This window comes from Silene latifolia, chromosome 2 (genome assembly GCF_048544455.1).
Source record: "Silene latifolia isolate original U9 population chromosome 2, ASM4854445v1, whole genome shotgun sequence".
NCBI lineage: Eukaryota > Viridiplantae > Streptophyta > Magnoliopsida > Caryophyllales > Caryophyllaceae > Silene > Silene latifolia.
This window is the reverse complement of record NC_133527.1, coordinates 120,014,866-120,022,604: the sequence shown is the minus strand read 5'-3', so window position 1 is coordinate 120,022,604 and position 7,739 is coordinate 120,014,866. Positions and strand designations below refer to the sequence as shown.

At 38.7% G+C, this 7,739-nt stretch overlaps 1 long non-coding RNA gene across 1 annotated transcript; it reads left to right on the top strand.

Moving 5' to 3' along the window:
• Nucleotides 1–4,432: 4,432 nt before the first annotated feature.
• Nucleotides 4,433–6,955, top strand: LOC141642920 (uncharacterized). Its single transcript, XR_012543537.1, has 2 exons — nucleotides 4,433–4,696; nucleotides 6,508–6,955. It is a non-coding gene; the product is annotated as an uncharacterized LOC141642920 (long non-coding RNA).
• Nucleotides 6,956–7,739: the final 784 nt, after the last annotated feature.

Below are 7,739 nucleotides of genomic sequence, written 5' to 3'. Positions count from 1 at the left end.
CAAACCCGGTTTTTATAACCATTTCAACACGCCTTTCTAGGACGTCGTAATGACGATTTTCAAATTCGGTTTTTATAACCATTTTCAACACGCCTTTCTAGGCCGTCGTAATGACGATTTTCAAACTCGGTTTTTATAACCATTTAAACACGCCTTTCTAGGTCGTCTTAATGACGTTTTTCAAACCCGGTTTTCTACAACCATTTCAAATCACCTTTTTACGCCGTTATAATCGCCGCGTCTAGACACGGACTTTAACCCGTCTCGCGCCGACAATGGCTCTTTCAAAACCCGAGAAAAGCACACACCCTTTTCTCGAGACACTTTCGAGATCCCGAGGACCATGCACCATCCCCGAGACCTCCTCAAACATTTCAAACTCTATTTTCAAAACATACAATTTTGAATTTCAAAAACCGTCTTGGGAAGCAATACCTTGTTTTCCGAGCCGATTCAAACTCAAAACCGTCTTTTGCAAATAAACTTAAGACAGTCCCTTTCAACTGATCGACTTGCGGAGATCTCTATCTTCGGAAGCCGTCCACAAAGCGACAAATGAATCTTTTTGAAAATTTCTATTTTCGAAAACTTCAGTCCACCATTCCAATTCCGCCTCGTATCTATCGAGTCGAAGCAAACGTACTTATGGGTCTTTACTTATGAGTCGTATCACCACGAGACTCGTCTAATGGCGTCACGCCGTTATGTTGGACTCATGTTAAAAGCTCGGTCAACACCGTCACGTCATAAATCGAGTCAGCACCGAGGAACCACACACGGTCATCCTCGTCTTGTTGAGTCTGATCTTTGTCTCGTCCTTTGTGTTGTCTGCGTTCAGTCTTCGAACCGTGTCGCATTGAGTTATAATGTGAGCCGTTTTTCTGCCTCAGAGCCATGGCCCCATCTTCAACTTCGTCTGTCATCATCAACAACAATGATAACACCATAGAGGTCACGACTGCTCAGCTAGCCAGCCTGCTCACCGCTCTTAAGGTCACCCTGGATCGTGTCGAGACCCGTATCGACAACCTGGAAAACAAATAAGCTGGAGAACATAATACTCCATCCTTGACTGAAACTGAGAAAAGGCTTAAACTCTTGGAAGAACAGCTCCTAGTCCGGGGTAACAATATCCATCTTGAGAACAACCGAAGGTTTGAACCTGTTGGGGATCAATTACCTAACAACTTTACCCTGACTGATGTACCTAGATTCAAGGGAGAGCTCAATCATATTCGAGCCTTCAAAGACTACATGGCCATAAAAGGGGTCAAACAGGAGCTCTTCACCCGGATCTTCCCATCATCCTTGGAACCGATCCCTCGCCAATGGTACTACTCCCTTGACCCGAAGAACCTTACCACCTAGGATGAGGTCGCAGTTGAATTTTCTAAGCAATACGCTGACAATGTTGAAATCCAAGCCAATACCCGTACCCTTGAGGTCCTAACCCAGAACGACAAGGAGGGATTCACCGAGTTCTTAACCCGTTGGAGGAGGGTAAGCACTCAGTTGGTCAGCAAGCCGAGTGAATCAACCTTGGTGGAAAAGTTCGTCAACAATCTCCGCCCATTGTATGCCAACTTACTGAGGTATCAAAATATTAAGACCTTCCAGGATCTGCAAATTCTGGGAACACGCATTGAAGATGACCTCCGAAAGGGTGTCTTAGCCAAGACCACTGGCAGAGGCTACCAGGGATCGACCTCAACCGGATCTCGCCCTTATGGTCAAACGAACAAGATCGATGAGGTCAACCTCGTTGAACCATCTGCCAAGAGAGCTGAGCGCCCCCAGAGAGTGTTCACTAATATAGGGGCAACTTATGCAAGTGCCCTGAAGAGGCTCATGGACCAGGGAAAGTTATAACCAATCGGAACCACCCCGGATACGACCGATGGTAAGAAATCCCGCTTCTGGAACCCCAATGCCTACTGTCAGTACCATCAAGGGAAAGGGCATGATACAGAAACCTGCTTCAAACTCAAACACATCATCCAAGACATGATTGAGAAAGGGGAATTGCCTCTACCCCCACCGACTAAGCCAAACAACAAATCAAATCCTCTCGAAATCCACGCTATCTCCAACGATGAGCCAATTCTGGACTGCTCTCACCTCATCCTGCCAATTGATGACGAGGTGAATACCTTGGAGAAAGATCCCTCGGACGGGGTATTTGTGTTTAGTGCCGCAACTATGCTCACCATGTTCCAACAGGTTGAGGAAGCCATAGCCAGCCTCTCCGAAAGGATTACCCGACTTGACGATGCCTATCGCCGGCTTATCTTCAATCCTCCGCCACCACGCCCGAGGGAGAGTCCCGCAAGCGCCCAAAACTACCCTCACCAGGAAGGATTGCTCCCGCAACCATTCTGGCATGCACCTCACAATAATCATCCTCACAATAATCACCCTCACAATAATCAACTCCACAAAAATCACCCTCACAAAAATATCCCTCACAAAAATTGCCTACCAAAGAATACCCCTCCAAGGCGCCTTCGAGATCTTGAAATCAATGGCATATGGAGAGATGATGTTGAAGATGTCTATATCGTCCCAGGGAAAGAGAAACGGGCGAAAGAGATCGGTCACCTTACCCGGTCCGGACGCTCCTATCAGAACCCGAACAATTCAGCGGTCGCTCCAAACGACCAAGTCGTCCCGGAAGTAGACACTCAACCAAGAGCTCCTGAGAATTCGATCCTCAGCAGCTTCAGAAGGCAAAAGTCGAGATCTCGATCTGGCAACTGATCGCGACATCCGTTGAGCATCGACAGGCTTTGCTACAGGCCTTGGGAAAATTAATTGTGCCCTCAACCTCTTCCCCTGAAGAAATAGAGGCACACATGACGAGGGACGCCCCTGATTTGAACAACCCAGTCGTCTTCTCTAACGAAGATATCCCTCCCTTCGGAGCTAATCATAACCTTGCCCTGTACATTACCGTACAATATCTCAAGAAGAATGTACCCATGTTCCTTGTAGATGACGGATCCGCGGTAAATGTCATTCCCCTCAAGACTGCTCAAAAGCTGGGTATTGAGGAAGCTAATTTGGTCCAAACAAATCAAGGAGTACGCGTCTACGACGGCACTCGTCGCAAGGTCGCAGGGCTCATCCCTCTGACTGTCGCAACCGGACCACTGGAAAGGCAAACTAATTTTCAGGTGGCCGACATCGACGCCTCCTTCAATATGCTCCTAGGACGCTCCTGGATTCACGTCGTCAAGGCAGTTACCTCAACTCTCCACCAGAAGATCAGGGTCCCCTTCAACGGAAAAACGATCACAATTACTACTTCCCCGATCAAAGCTGTCATGAGAAAGGGAATAGCCTCCCAGACCATTGAGGAAGATAATAATGAATTGTGGGGATTCCAAGCTGTGAATGCCATAACTGATGAATCAACACCCTTTGATTGTGACCCGTTCGCCAACCTCACGGTCAACCGCATCATGATGCGCCAGGGCTACTTCCCGGTTTGCCCCTCAATCCACTGAAGAGCACCTTACCTCCCTTGAAACAGGCTAAGGTCCCCAACATTCCCTTCGGACTGGGATATCACTACTACAAAATGGACCTATTGTAACATATTACACACAATACTTATTTTTAATGTTGCAAATTATAGTAGAGATATTATCTAAGCAACACTTATCACAAAAATGTTGCATTTATCCCTATAATGCAACATTTTTACAAATTGTTGTATTTTATCACTACATGTAGCAGCATTATTTTTTAAGTGTTGCATTTAATGTATGCTCTAGCAACCCTTTTTTTGATATGTTGCATTGTGTCCTCAAAATTAGGGTTGTTCCCTTTTTGGTTCAGATCGGACCAGAATCGGAATGTGCACGCTTTTTAAAGATTCAGGTCCATTTCGGTTCAGACCGGATTGGGCAAAAAGACCAAAATTTATGTTTCTATTTATTTCTTAAGTTAGTTTATATTTTATAAGATTCTTTATAAATCTTGTTCAAATATGTTTAATTTGTCGTTATTTACGATAATAATATATATTTCTTCATTTTATATGGGAATAACATTAATAAATCATTTATAAACATGATGTAAATAGGTGAGTACGAACAAATTCCAGTCTAACGTGTCCGGTTTGGTCTTGGACCGGAATTTTCTGGTAGGAAATTTTTGATTCCGGTCTGATCTCCGGCTCTTGATTTTTGTGATTCCGGTTTCGGTCCATTTCGAACCGATGAAAAGTCATAATTAAAAATGTTTTTTTTTTGGTTTTCGATTAAATTTGTTAGAATATGATCATGTACTTGTTCTTTTAGACTGAAGTTGAATGGACCTAAACTAAATTAAATTTATAAGATCTGAAATTAAGTGCAAAAAAACGGGGGCTTAGTGCATAACCTAATATATTTTGAAATTGAAAATATTATTAAGAGTCTAAAAATTAGGCGATATAAGCGAAAATTAGAAGGAAAAAAAAAGTGAAAAAGCAAATTCACACTTTTATTTGCTTAGAGGTAAGAAACCGCTATTTGACATTTTGACCTAAATCATCTAATTGTCTTCATCAATAGTTAATAATACTGCAGTTCAATCGTTTTCTACAATCGCCTTCTATCATATCAATCGTCTACATCAGTTGTTTTTTGCTATTCAATTCAATCATCTACATTAGTAGGCTTCATCCGCAATATTCCCAATTGTCTATCAGGTACGACGATTCAGTTTCGGTAATTTCAATTTGATTTTTCGACTTGTTTTTTTGTTTGTTGCTATTCAATTCTATTTGCTATTGAATTTTTTGAAGTTGCGTTGATTTTTAATATTGGTGATATAATTTCTCCTACTCGATTAAGAAGAACAGATTACTAGAACATAATTATATTATCAATCAAAGCTTACCTTGTTTCTGACGCGTTCATGTACTATTGGATTCTACATGATTCTTCAATTCTAGTGTTAAAAATACAAAAAGATGTATGAACTGTTTCATGTATTATCCTTTTTACTTTTGCTATACAAGCCACCGTTTTTATCTATCTCCTTTGTCAGAAGTATTGGGAAATAGATTGGTAAGATAATATACAGTTGCCATACGAGAGTATTGTATTACAGTATTTATCGTCTCATACGTAAAGTGTCAAAATAACATATATAGTTGCATCTTCATAATAATTCACAAACTGTCAAGAAATGATTTAAGTTCTTACTTATTTACTAACTTGAACTCAAAGTAGATTAGAATCAAGCATAACCTCTAAGCTAAAACTAAAAGAAAACTAAACATAGTAAAGTATACTTGCAGTACAGGAAAAAAGAGAGGTGCATTGCAGCATTGAGCCATTGACATCATTAGTAACATTGGGTGTTGACTCCACACCCGACACTTGATAGTCTGCCACTTATTAAATAGTTAGACAATTAAATAGTTGTGCTTGCCACTAGTTTATCATTTGGTTTCTCTTGTGACGGTCACAAATTGTGATGGCCCCAAATGAACCACGTTAATATAAAAAGTAACCACTCATGATATGTTACCTATTAAATATTGGTCACGTTTTCCCTTTAAAATGGTCACATTTGGGTCCGTCACAATTTGTGATGAAAAAGAGCCCGTCACAAATGAGAATTTGCACTAGTTTATTTGTCTTTTGGTGCATGGTGGCTGTGCATTTTTGGGGTACATGTCTACCTGATCATATTTTTTTTAAATAACAGCACATATCAGAAGTACACTGGTAAAAGTGATTATTTGTTAGAACTCTGAATCTAGGCTAGCTTTGTTAATGAGGATTTTTATCAGTGATGCTTGGGGCGTTGTGAGGTGGTTTTACATATGCGTTTTTGTACTAGATGGACCCTTGTGATAAAACTTATGTACATAACATCAGTAAACTTACATTTGTGCTGTAATCTTCTTGCATTTCGTGAAATTTATAGTGTGTGATGTGGTGTGCACTCACATAGCTTACTGATTAAGCTATTCAGTTTGTTTTTAGCTCGTTATTATGTATGATATTTACTACGGAGTATTTAACATTTGATTAGTTGGTTGCTTGCTGTACTTTATCAAGCCATGTATTATTTTGCAACTTTAAGTTAGTGTAGATGGGCGTAAAATGAATTCTCTTTTGTGTGATATTGATAAATTGTGAATGTATTGCATTATTTTGAAATTTTTATTACTGGAGAGCTTCTGTTTAATACCGTTTTTTAATATTGTTTGTTTGTGTTAGTTGGTTGATATATTGGCTTTTATTATAGGTTACCTATTGAAATTATGGCAGTTTGAAGATGTTAAGGCACTTGCGGTAGTTTTTGATCAAATTGATGAAAGATTGTAAGGAATTGCTCAATTTTATGGCCTAAATTGTATTGATATTGTTGTGACTTGGAAACATTCAGTTTGTGCAATATTGATTGTTTGTGAATGTGTTCTTCATTTTTTATGTTCTCTCTTTTATATGATCACTTATAGTATATGTTTATGTTAAAATTTAACTAGTTGATTGTGATGCTCAGAGATTCAAATAAGAGGAATGACAGATTGGCAGATAAGCGATATGGCTTGAATGACAATATTTTGGGACTTCCATCTGAGGTAGAAAGGTTTAGTTTTGTTAGAGTTTTGACTGGAGAATCAACAACTATTTTCTTCTTCAAACATATTGTTCATGGATGGCAGCCTGATCGTTTGGTCTGGTATTCGATTTTGTTAAAGAACGGTAGTGATTCTACAATCATGTCTTGTTCCTGCCTCTTATGCTTATATCTTGTTGGCAACTCTCTCCCGTGAAGCATTCAGTTTGAGGAACTTGACTTCTTTTTTAAATTAAAATTTGCATTTATATTGTTTAGCTTTGAACTTACTTATAAATGGTATAAGTGTTGGAGCTTGTGTCCTCCACAAATGAGTGTGATAACATTTATAAATCTCTTATAGGTTCACAAGGGTATACTTCGTATTTTATCAGTTGATTAACGATTACTTAATAACGGTTGGCTTGCTAGAAAGTTTGACGTTATTATCATACTGATGACGGTGATCAACTGGTCCCTAAAAGTCACACCTAAAGGATGTGTTTGAGAGATGTGATTGTATGAAAATATAACCACATTGATGCCTGACTAAAAGGTTAGTCCAAGTATTTGACTAAACAGTTGGTCAATGTGATGATGAGACGATTATTTAATCTAATTAAATAATATTAGCTGAGACGAATTAACTGTCAATTCGTAAATTGAATATAATATGTTAATATTTAATAAATGTATATAATGTTAGGTTAAACGAATTAAGATGTTAATTCGTAATTAAATGTAACCAGTTATATTTAATTAGCAAATTATAAATATGCGATATTTATAATTAATGTATATATATTATACAATATTGTCATAATGTATGTTGACAGACTGGTATTGATAAATCGACTGCAAGCTGTTATAAGTGGACTTATTAATACATGTCGATATATAGACAATTGATAAAATATACACATTATATATGGTTTAACAATAACCGAAAATAAGAGGATTTTATCCTGATTTGTGGTTGTTGCTAAAACCGAAAAAGGGAAATAAATATCTCCCCCTATATACTCCTTTCTACACGGTTTTAATAGAGAGAGATCATTTCTTAACCTAATTCACTTGACCTAATTCTCTCATCATTTTACACAAAAACAAACCTAAAAATTAATTTACAATTTTGGGGTTCTATTCTAGCAAGAACAAAGGCATATCTTATATCA